This window comes from Gymnodraco acuticeps, unplaced genomic scaffold (genome assembly GCF_902827175.1).
Source record: "Gymnodraco acuticeps unplaced genomic scaffold, fGymAcu1.1, whole genome shotgun sequence".
NCBI classification, from domain to species: domain Eukaryota; kingdom Metazoa; phylum Chordata; class Actinopteri; order Perciformes; family Bathydraconidae; genus Gymnodraco; species Gymnodraco acuticeps.
Window position 1 is genome coordinate 281,180 of NW_022992040.1, and position 12,224 is coordinate 293,403.

Sequence of the window (12,224 nt, forward strand, 5' to 3'; positions counted from 1 at the left end):
AGTGCAAAGTCGAAGTACTACTTGTCAGTTACCACTGAAAACCTAAATAATCCTAGGAAATTTTGGAAAGCAATAAAATCGATATCCACCGGTGAGATCCGTAATGAGCTACCTCCGTGCCTTACCACAGCATCTGGCACTATATCGGACAGGGCCACTATGTTAAATTGCTTTAATGAGCATTTTGTGTCCTGCGGTTCTATGTTTGATTCTGTGACTAACTCTGCTTCTGTGAACACCCCAATCCGTGACTCTGAACAATGTGGTCTGGAAAACCCTTTCAGTTTTACTCCTTTTACTGTCAATGTTGTTCATGAAGCCTTATCTAAGCTAGATCCTAAGAAACCGGCTGGCCCGGACAACGTAGAACCTTTCTTTTTAAAGATAGCTGCAGATTTTATTGCTCTTCCTCTTACTACTCTTTTTAACCTCTCCCTCAGCACAAATGCAATTCCAAAAGTATGGAAGTCTGCTTATGTCTTGCCTTTACTAAAAGGAGGGGAGGCAACTATTTTAAATAACTATAGGCCAATCTCTAAATTGTCAGTTCTGGCGAAGGTGCTCGAACGCCTAGTGAGTGAACAGGTAAAGGAGTTTTTATGTAAAATGATATCCTGTCTAAACATCAGTCAGGCTTCAGAAAACAACATAGCACCATCACTGCCACAATGAAAGTGGTGAATGACATTACGAGTATTTTAGACAATAAGCAGAGTTGTGCAGCTCTATTTATTGACCTTTCCAAAGCGTTTGATACCGTCGATCATCGCATCTTAAAGCAGAGACTACTCGGTATCGGCATATCCAGCCATGCAGTGGGTTGGTTTGTGAACTACCTCTCTGAAAGGTCCCAATGTGTTCACTTTGATGGGCTGTCTTCTGAGTGGTTAAACATTGCTAATGGTGTTCCTCAAGGTTCTGTTTTAGGTCCACTTTTATTCTCCATATATATCAACAGTTTAGGTGAAAATGTGGATGATGCTACTTTACATTTTTATGCTGATGATACCGTGATGTATTGTGCAGGTCCCTCCATTAAGGAGGCTGGTGTTAAATTACAGGCTGTTTTTAACATTATTCAGACTCAGCTTGCTGAACTTAAGCTTATTTTAAATGTTGATAAAACCAAGTTAATGCTATTTTCAAAAGCTAAAAAGACACCAGAGCCTGTTTTGGATATTGTTACTAATCAAGGACAAGTACTTGAAGTGGTTACCAGTTATAAATACCTAGGTATCTGGCTTGATGATTGTCTTACTTTTAAACTTCATGTCAATAACCTGCTTAAAAAGCTGAGGGTTAAACTAGGTTTCTTTTTCAGAAACAAGTCCTGTTTCTCTTTTGAAGCCAGGAAAAGGCTAGTCACTGTGACCTTTTTACCTGTGCTGGACTATGGTGATTTGATCTATATGAATGCACCTGCCCATTGCCTGGAAAAGTTAGATGCCACCTATCACAGTGCCCTGAGATTTGTTACTAACTATAAAGCACTTACTCATCACTGTACCCTGTATGCCAAGGCAGGTCTGCCTTCACTAACTGTACGGAGGCTCAGTCATTGGTACATGTTCATTTACAAAGCCATGTTGGGTAAACTACCTTTTTATATCGGCTCTCTGATCTCTCGACGAATTGAAAGTACATATTGCCTGAGATCTCATGATGTTGTTTTATTAAATGTGCCAAGTGCTAGGACTGTCTTAGGGAAGAAAGCTTTTAGTCGTGCAGCTCCACTAAATTGGAACAGTCTGCAAACATGTTTAAAACTGAGCACTTTGGTTCCCCTGCATCATTTTAAAACTCGGCTGGGTGACATGCTGTTTGATACTCATGGTACCTGTCACTGTAAATAGAGTTTGTAAACTGTACCCTGTACATCAGTGATCACCAACTGGCGGCCCGCGGGCCACATCCGGCCCGCCAGACATTCTCATCCGGCCCGCACGACGGGGGTGACTGTGGCGTTGGCGGAGTGGTTACTGCATTCGCCTCCCACCCATTTTATTTTTTTACAACGTCTCGTGAGTAAGGTGCAGTACCGGAGTCCAACAGAGAGGCAGCAGCTGCGGGTCAGTAGACTGTGTACTGCGAAACTTTCCCTGCCTTGAACAAGAATTGATCCTTCGTTGTGAAGAGTCTGGTTTGTGCGCTCCGCACCACAGCAGTAGCCCCGCTGCGACAGAGTCCAACAGAGAGGCAGGAGCTGCGGGACAGTAGCCTAGAAGCAGGGTTGGCTTGTAACGGAATACATGTAACGGCGTTACGTAATGAGAATACAAAAATCAAGTAGGCTAACTGTATTCAGCTGGCGTTACATTTGAAAAACGAGTAATCTGATTACAGTTACTTTCGTAAACCTGAAGTGAATACTTTTTGGAATACTTTTTGGAATTATTGGTGGAAAAGTTTCCTCACAAAATGTAATATTCATTACCGGCAGAACTGTGTGCACACTGCACAGCGCTGCATGTCTGTGACTGTGAGCGAGAGAGAGATGCAGAGTGTCTGTGAGGCCCCGCCCCCGCACGCAGATGAGAGAGAGAGATCTCTTTTAAACTATATTGAAAGTTAGAAACGGAGATGGTTCGATAAAATTTGCAAGATAACGTTTATGAAGCATTTCTTTATTGTCGAAATGATGACATTTATAACGGGATCAAATCAAAGTGAATGGCCTGCTGCTGCTGAATGCATGGGGCAAGTGACTGGAAAAAGTTTTAAAAGTTATTACATCGTTTCAGATAATACATAATAATGATAATTCATTCTATTTAGGGGCGCCTTTCAAAGCACCCAAGGACACCTTACAATTCATAACATATTCCAAGGAAAGGTTTTAAGACAGTACAAAGAATGCAGTCTGGGTGATGTTTTTTATGTGGGGTGCAGATGAGAGGGAGCTGTCCAGAATGACACCAAGATGTTGTGTTTGAGTTCTTGATAAGCCATTAAAACAATGAAACAAGTGTCTCCTGTTCAACAAAACATACCCATCTGTTATGGAAAAAGAAAGTATTCTAAAAGTATTCTAAAAGTAATCTGAATACATTTTTAAGACACGTAACTGTATTCTGATTACTTTCAGAGCATGTATTCAGTAACTGATTACATTTACAAAGTAACCCTCCCAACCCTGCCTAGGAGTGATCCTTCGTTAGCGTGAAGAGTCTGCTAAGCTTTATGCGGTCCACAGTACCTGAGCGTGCTCCACTAGCACCCCCCCCCCCCCCCCCCACTTCAAAATTCTGGGCTATATAAAAATCGCTGGCCCGCGATAGTGTCTATTGGATACATTTTGGCCCTTGGACAAATGTAGTTGGTGATCCCTGCTGTACATCATGGGTCGGCAACAGGCGGCCCGCGGGCCATTGTTGGCCCGCCAGCAATAATATTTGGCCCGTAATTTTGAGAATCAAAAATAAAATATTATTTTGATTTTTATTTTTTTTTCAGTCGCACATCAGGGTTTCCGTTAGCCGCCGATCGATCGGCCGCCGGTCATTATCGGCCAATATTCACTCTTAATAGTTTGATCCGTGCTCTCTATAAAGGCCGATCAGGAGAGCTGGATCTGATCGATATGGTCATAAACGCGAGTGAAGTGTAACCGGACCCGAGAGAGAGAAGAGATCAGCTGCTGAGTCTGATGGAGACACGCAGCTCTGCATGATCACCTGAAGCCCCGCCCACTGTTTAGCGAGCTGCATGAGAAACTGACGGGCTGTCAGGAGAGAGAGGGAGGGAGAGGGGAAAAGAGAGCATTCGTTTCTCCTGTGTTATTATTCAAAGTTAATGTAAACTTTTGAAAAATGTACTTCATCTACTACAAGTAGTTTGTTTGAATGTAATAATTATGTTGTTTGTGGAATCATTTATTGAAAAATGAATCTGAATTTTTTGATCTGTAACGATTATAAACTGAAGAAATATAAAATGAGCCCCATTAACTGAGTTTTAAACATCAGCATATCCGGTCATAGTCCGGTGATTACCTGCTAACGGAAACTCTGCTACACAATTCTTATTATTATTATTGAAACATGACCGGTAAGTTTCAAATTTGTCCGGTAAAATAAATTCTGTCCCGACATATCAGTTTACATTCATCATGTCAGCGGAGGGAGGGGAAGCGGCGCTGTGGAAGAGCAGAGTGGAGTGAGAGCTGTCATCTTCCCTTTACAAGCTTCAAACATGTATTTATCGTGTGATTTTGGAAATAAAAATGTCATATTCTGAAATCCAAGACTTTGTTTATTTAAAATCAAACAAAACACCCGATCCCCGAAAAACTATTTTTTTACGCAAATCCACGTTTATTTTTAAATGAGCCGTTGCGACTTTCGACTGATTTCGATAGAGCGGGTCACATATGGCAAATGTGTGGTTGGGGGGAACCAGGTCAATTAAAGTACTTATTTAACTATCAAATACATTGAGTTTGAGTAAAATACTTGGTTACTGATTAATTTAGGTTATAATATATTAAATTGCAAAGCAAAACATGCTGTAATTGATTTATTTTGTCCTTTGGTATTTTTTAAAGGTTTTCAACCTGAAAAAATCCTAATGTGTCTTTGAAAAGGTGAAATAAATAAAAGGAAAAAGGATTCCAGTTGTCCCTCAAGCCTCTCAAATGTGGGCAAACACTCAAATAAATGCCAAAAACCCAGAGAACTTGACAATACCTATCAGAATAAAAGTATGTTAAATAACACTGCTATAATAACTCTACTTTACTCAGTGGAGGCTCGTCCATTGAGGAAAGGGAGGACCATCCTCCCTAACATTTCAGAGAAAAATAAAGTTTGAAGAGAACAATAAATACACCTCAATTTAAAAGATAAGTCTGTTAAAATACAGATAATAGCCCTGGCTTTGGGACTGAAATGGGGCTAGAGAGGACGAGCCTCCCTTTGGTCGGGTCTAGCCAGAGGCTCTGGATTGGGCGCCTATATCATCAGTGAACCAATCAGCGGATCTGACTGCGCATCAGAGTGTTGATGGGGAGGCTTATCAGCGATATCAGAGTTTTTTCTGAACCGGGGAACAGGGGCGCTGCGCCCTCTTACCAAAATCAATTCCTTGAATTAGGCTTTGATTATGTTCTGGCCCGCCATCTTGCGGCTCAGCAAAAAATTGGCCCACGGCCAAACTTACTTGCCTACCCCAGCTGTACATTATGTTGTATGTCATCCTTATTGTTGTTCTGTTGTTTTTATGTTACATGTGTAACTAATGTCCTGCAGGTCACCCTTGAAAAAGAGATCTTTTGATCTCAAGGGGCTTTCACCTGGTTAAATAAAGGCTACAAACAAACTTTGCAGGATTGATGATTAATCCGTGTTCGTTGAGCCGTGTGAAAAGGGCTCGGAGGTGGGACAGGTGCTCCTGCACTGAAGCGCTGGCGACGAGTATGTCGTCGAGGTAGACAAACACAAACGGCAGGTCACGCAGCACCGAATCCATCAGGCGCTGGAACGTCTGAGCGGCATACTTGAGTCCAAAAGGCATCCGCAGGAACTCAAAAAGTCCAAAAGGCGTTATCACTGCTGTCTTGGGAATGTCCAGGGGGTGCATGGGCACCTGGTGGTATCCACGCACCAGGTCCACCTTGGAAAACACCCCCGTACCGGCCAGATGCGCCGAAAAGTCCTGAATGTGCGGCACCGGATAGCGGTCAGGCGTAGTGGCGTCGTTGAGTCGGCGGTAATCCCCGCACGGGCGGAACCCGCCGTTCGGTTTGGGAACGACGTGCAGGGGGGAAGCCCAAGGACTGTCGGAGCGGCGGACAATGCCCAGGCGCTCCATGGTTGCGAACTCCGCCCTCGCTACAGCCAGCTTAGAAGGGTTCAACCGCCGGGCCCTGGCGTAGACAGGAGGCCCCCCGGTAGTGACGTGGTGTTCCACGCCATGCTTAGTGGTAAGCGCAGAGAAGGTGGGTAGCGACAGGTCTGGAAACTCGGCCAACAGTCTGAGAAACGTGTCTGCCCCTGACAGCGAGCCTGACAGCCCGTCGTACGCTGCGCTGCCAAGTGTGCACACGAGGGAAGAAAACGTTAAGGCATCAGCCAAACACCTATTCTTAACGTCCACTAAGAGTCCATGAGCACACAAAAAATCCGCTCCGAGGAGGGAAAAAGAAATGTCCACTGTCACGAAATCCCAGCTGAAACGCTGTCCTCCGATGCACAGACACATAGGCCTCACGCCGTACGTGCGAATGGGACCACCGTTAGCCGTCGTCAATCGCGGTCCGTGCCCCCCACGGGCGACGTCTTCACTCGACGCTGGAACTACGCTCCGTTGAGCGCCCGTGTCACACAGAAACAGGCTCCCCGAAACGCTGTCGCTGACGAAGAGGAGCCTGCATGTGCCACCGACGCTCAGAGCCACTACTGAGCGCCGGCCCCTCCGTTTCCCGGGGGTTTGTAGCTGCACGGAGCGATGCATCTCTTCGCCCTTGTCCCGAAACGTGCGTGGTAAACGCACTCTCCGGCGTCTCCACGCCGGCTCACCACAGCCGTGTCCGGCCTCCGCCACGCTTTCTTGACTGCAGGTGGGCCGCTGAGCCTCGCGGCTAACGTCTCTGCACCGGGCTGTTGTGTAGTCAGGAAAAAACGATCCGCTTCCTCAGCCAAAGCACGGGGCTCCGTGACAGGTGTGTTGGCCAGCGCCGTCTGTACCCGGGGGAGGCAAGTGACGCAGGAAAATCTCCGTGAATAAAATCCGGGGATCTTCCCCCCTCTAGCAGATTTAGCATTTTCTCCATTAGCTGGGATGGCTTGCTGTCTCCAAGGCCTTGAATGTCAAGTATCTGGCGGGCCCTCTCCTTATAAGCTAAATGTCTTAAGGAGAAGGGCCTTAATCGCCTCATATTTGCCATGATGTGGGGGGGCTGCGATGAATCCCACCAACCTGGACGACGCAGAGCTGCCCAGCGCTGCTACCACATGGTAGTATTTCAGGTCCCCGTCACGGACCTGTCGGCAGGCGAAGTGCGCCTCCACATGTGCGAACCTTGCCTCCGCGGCGTGCTCCCAGAATTCCGGCAGCTTTACGAACACATCGCGTTCAGCCATGCTCGTTAATTTCCCGGAAACTTTCTCGGAAAAGTCAAGGTCACCAGTGTAGTGCCGTGAAAAGGGAGTCGGAGGCGGTGTATTAAGAGCAGAGTTCCAATCTTTATTATCCATTAATAACAGAGAGGTTATCACATGAACTGCTCTGCTTGACGAGCTAGCAGGAATGGAAGCTAACGCTACAGGTGTTCCCACTAAAGGGTCCGTGTGGCAACACAATACGAGAGGTGAATTATGTCCAATAACGTGTCACCACAATATATACAAAAAATAATCATCCTCCCACTCGGAGTGAAAATTATATATTTTGAGCTTTTTTTCTTCTGCCATAATTGCGGTCTTGTGTGTCAAGACTGTCACTCCCGTTGACACGGACAACGTCAGCGAACTAGTGCACTGCTCACTAGGGCTGTGCGATTATGGCAAAAATCATAATCACGATTATTTGGGTCAATAATTGATATCACGATTATTCATTGACCATTTATTGAACTTTAAAACAAATAATATTTTACCAATAAACAAGATCAACAAATATGTTGGAGCGCACTTCCAAAACCATACTAAACATATATTATTAATATGATAAATAAAAATAAATTAGACCAAAATAAATTAAATCAAACATGTTGCAGTGCACTGTCACAACCTACTGAAAACTCCTTAACATATAGCCAACATTTTGGTAAAACATATTCAACATATTCCACTCAGTTAAACGTTGAAGGCTGGCCAACCGTCATGGTCCAGAAGTAACAGGAAATAAATGTTGAACTACAATTTAAGACCAAATAAAAATGTTTAGGCCACCATGGCAAATGCTGGTAGGGCTGCTCATGACATCTCTTAAAGATTGTTCGCTAGAAACACCAGCCTGTGTACATGGTCTGGTTTCAGAGATGAGCGCAGGCAGGTGACAATATTGCCACCTGTACTGAAGACCCTCAGCCACGCCCCGACACATGGGGTGACGCCGGCCAATCAAAAAGCGTTGATGCGTTCAAGTGCATTATTCTGGCACAGGAAGATTATGTTACAGGACATTAACGATAAAACAGAATATTGTTGTTCTATTTTTAGACACATCTCGCGATCGACTGGTTGGGCACCCCTGGGCTAGACCATAGGTCTGTTGTGGTCGCAAAGTAGTCAGCTGAAGCCACATCTCTCTCAACTTCCCCACGGCATTTGTCATATAGTGTAGGCAGCGCAGACCTGCTGAAATAATACCGAGACGGCATCGCGTAACGCTTGTCCAACGTGTTGACAAGTTGCTTAAAGCCCTGGTTGCTAACAGTGCTAACTGGGCACATATCTTTAGCGATGTGAAATGTAATGACAAAGTACTTGCAAATAGTGGAAATAGTTTTACCCTTCTTTTTAACGAGTTGCTGCTCTTGTTCTGACATATTCGCTCGCGCTGAACACTCACAACACATGTCACTCCCACGTGGCCGAGTGGGCTTTTAGGGAGGGGCGAAAGCGCACCCAGCTAAATAATCGTATTTTGTCTGTTTTCATAATCGTCGCAAACCATAATCGTAATCGCGATTAAAATACGATTAATTGCACAGCCCTACTGCTCACTGACACATGGGGTCACGCCGGCCAATCACAAAGCTTTGATGCGTTCAAGTGCATTATTCTGGCACAGGAAGATTATGTTACAGGACATTAACGATAAAACCTATGGATAAAACAGAATATTGTTGTTCTATTTTTAGACACATCTCGCGATCGACCGGTCGATCGCGAGATGTGTCGACTGGTTGGGCACCCCTGTATACAGCACCTAATTAAATTAGGTATGTAGGTTATGTTCAGAAAACGTTTACTTAAATGCAATTTATATACTATCTATATGTCTCTGCTCCCATAGTATACATCTATATTTCTGTTGCTGGAGTTTTTCGGTCTTTTATAGAACATTTTAATTTATACAGAATTAGTAGTGTGTACTATTTGTGATATTTGTCTTTTCTACTGTAGATTTGTTTATATTTGCGGTTTATTTATTTTGTATTTTGTTATGTTTATACTTTATTCCACCTTTTTAAATATTTCAATGTCTGAAAACACTGATGCGTAAAACAAGAATTTCCCAATTTGGGATCAATAGAGTATCAATCTATCTAAATGAATCATTTTGGAGAAAATTGTTCCCGGTCTGTTTTTTACTGTTATCTATGATGATTTTGATACATTACTGCAGCATTAATGTGTATGCTGCATTTTAATGCTGCAGATGTTTACGGTTGTGCTTTATTTAACTTTCCATACTGTTGGGTTATTATATCAACAGCAATGCTTCATATTCTATAAGATCTTGATGTACACATGTACACATGTAATAAGAGAACCGTGTATCTCTAAAAAGGCAAGGTTTTTTAAAATAATTAATTTACCTGGGGAAGTTGTAATTGTATCCACAAATAAAGGTATAAAGTGAGTTGCATAAAAGGAAAATAATGAGTAAATGCTCAAATGCATGAAATCCCAGCTCTCGTGTTTCTCCATGATGATGGAGAAAACACTGTGGCACAGCGGGACAGAGGAGGGAGAGATTGAGGGAGAGGCAGTTAAACAAGCCGCACCACTGAGCACCAGATGTCCGTAAGCCAAGTTTTATCCCAACAACTGCCAGGTGCTGCCATGGTAACATGAGAAATGACCACCTGTGCGATGCCCTCGATGGAATCGTTCTGTTAACAAGGGAAAAGGGGGTTGAGAGGGAGGCAAAAAAACAAGGGGACAGGGATGGTGTTTTAAGATGATTTAGCATTTTTACTCAGCTGGCTCTTACCCCTGATTGCCCCAGCGCTCTCTCTCTGGGAGGGGAGGGTAATGATTGGAAGCTGACGGATAGCAAATCAATGTGTAACAATCCTCTAACTAGTTAATGTCACCTTGACTTGGAGCAGGTGCTGCTGCTTCTTATGTTCTGACTCATAAACCACATCCACCTCGGTGTACGTTGAATCAGAGCCTTTACACCACTTTTATTGGATATAGGGGTTTTATGGTCCAGCGTCTGTGTGGTGCATTGAGTCCTTAACCTTCGCTGTAGAGGTCAAAGCCTCCAGAGCAGGGCCTGTGTCTGCAGCCTAAGCAACAACGATCTGGCAGTAAACACGGTGATGCATGTTCAAATAAATGTCAATGAAATGAGGAATCACTCATTTTGATGACATTGTTTTTTGCCCAATAAGAATGTTTTGTCTATTCTTTGGGTAATATGCTCTGTCACATATGTAATGTTCCTGTTAAACCAAAATAAATGAATTTCATGCTACCTCTTATTTGACTGTCATTTTGACAGTGAGGACATGACATTTTTACAGATAAATGAACATTACATTTCACACTTTTCCAAACATCTTGTAAAATATAATACATATCTGTGGATCCACCATATCATGAACATTTCCTGTAATGTTTACCACTTCACTTTTGATTACAGACAAATAAAACATATATATCTGGCCTCATTCATTTCAGTACACCAAGAGAGGGCTTACAAGCATATCAGCATAGTCCATTGATTACTGATTTGAATGAAAATGACTAATTATTGGAAAGAACACACACACACACACACACACACACACACACTCATAAACACCATATCACAGTTCAAAACGCTTCCTGGTCATTCGGACTGAAACCATCCAGATATGAGCCGTGGTTGTCCTCACCTCTGAGCATCAGTGTCAAAGCAGGTTCACCGTTAAGGCAAGTTGAATTATATGTACATAATCATCTCTAATATCGAAATAATGTAGACTATTGTGCCCTTTACTGTGGGAAACATTAGCATTAGTCAAAGGCTAAATCTGCCTTAGTGAGATTTTGTTGTTCTCTTACATGATTTGAAAATCTTTTGAAAAGATCCAGTAGTTTTAAATGAAAAAAGGGCAGATGTTTTATCAAGGGATACAAAAGCAACAGAAGAATCTAATTTAAAAAAAAGAGCTGTGACCTTACTTCGTAGTCACTGGGTCACACAAATTGGAAAATATTGAGCTGAATGTTGTTTATAATAATACTCAAAGATAGAAAAACAAACCCTCAAATCCAATAGGTCATAAATAATTTGTACTAGCCTACAGACTTTTCAAGAAAACATTTCCCTCTAAAATGTGTTGAAATCAAGTATAAAAGTAATAGTACTGATATATGGAAAAACATACACTCAGACTATAATATAATTTACTTCTAAGAGTTGTACTTGAGTACACATAATTGTATACGTTTCCACCGCTGACACCTGCATGTGTCACTCCTGTGTGGTCCAAAGTTACTATGGCAACAGCTGAAGCATGCCACTATACTCATTAACTGCATACAGCTGTCCTCTACAGAGGGACTCTGCGAGGCTGGTACAGTTCACCTGCAACACCACACCCTTCAACGTCTGTTGTTTATTTCACAAAAATTCTTAATTTTTTGCCTGATTCCTTTCAGCTGTAACTCAACAGAAGACCTGGTTTAATGTTAAAAATGATTTCCACGGCTAAACATGAGTTCCTGCAGATCAATAAGCATTGGCTACGGATCTTTGTCTTTGATGTTTTTGCAGTGTGTGTGTGGTGTGTGTGTGTGTGGGTGTGTGTGTGGTGTGTGTGATGTGTGGTGGGTGTGTGTGTGTGTGTGTGTGTGTGTGTGTGTGTGGTGTGTGTGTGTGTGTGTGGTGTTGTGGTTGTGTGTGTGTGTGTGTGTGTGTGTGTGTGTGTGTGTGTGTGTGTCCTTGATTGGAGTTCTGGCACTGATTTCAAAGGCCTTATCAGATGCACGTTAGCATTTTTGAATGGTTGATTAATAGCCGCTCTGTATGCATTATGCTGTATACGTCCGTGTAACCGTTTGTGTCCACACTAAAAGCACTAATGGCCACTCATTCCACATACTATAATATTTTTACCTGTCACATCCACCAAACACTGACAGGACAGTTATGCAAGCTGCCAGCTGTTCAAATGTATTGGGACTATGTCAATAATAGTCATCTAAAGCCAAGAGTTACAGAGGAGAGCTGCACCCTCCGTGTCAGTGATGCTCAGTACATTCCAGGAGTTTTTGGGAGGAAATGTTTTCATACATCCCATTTCTCTGTGTGATTTGACAACTTTCTTTATTTTTAAATGA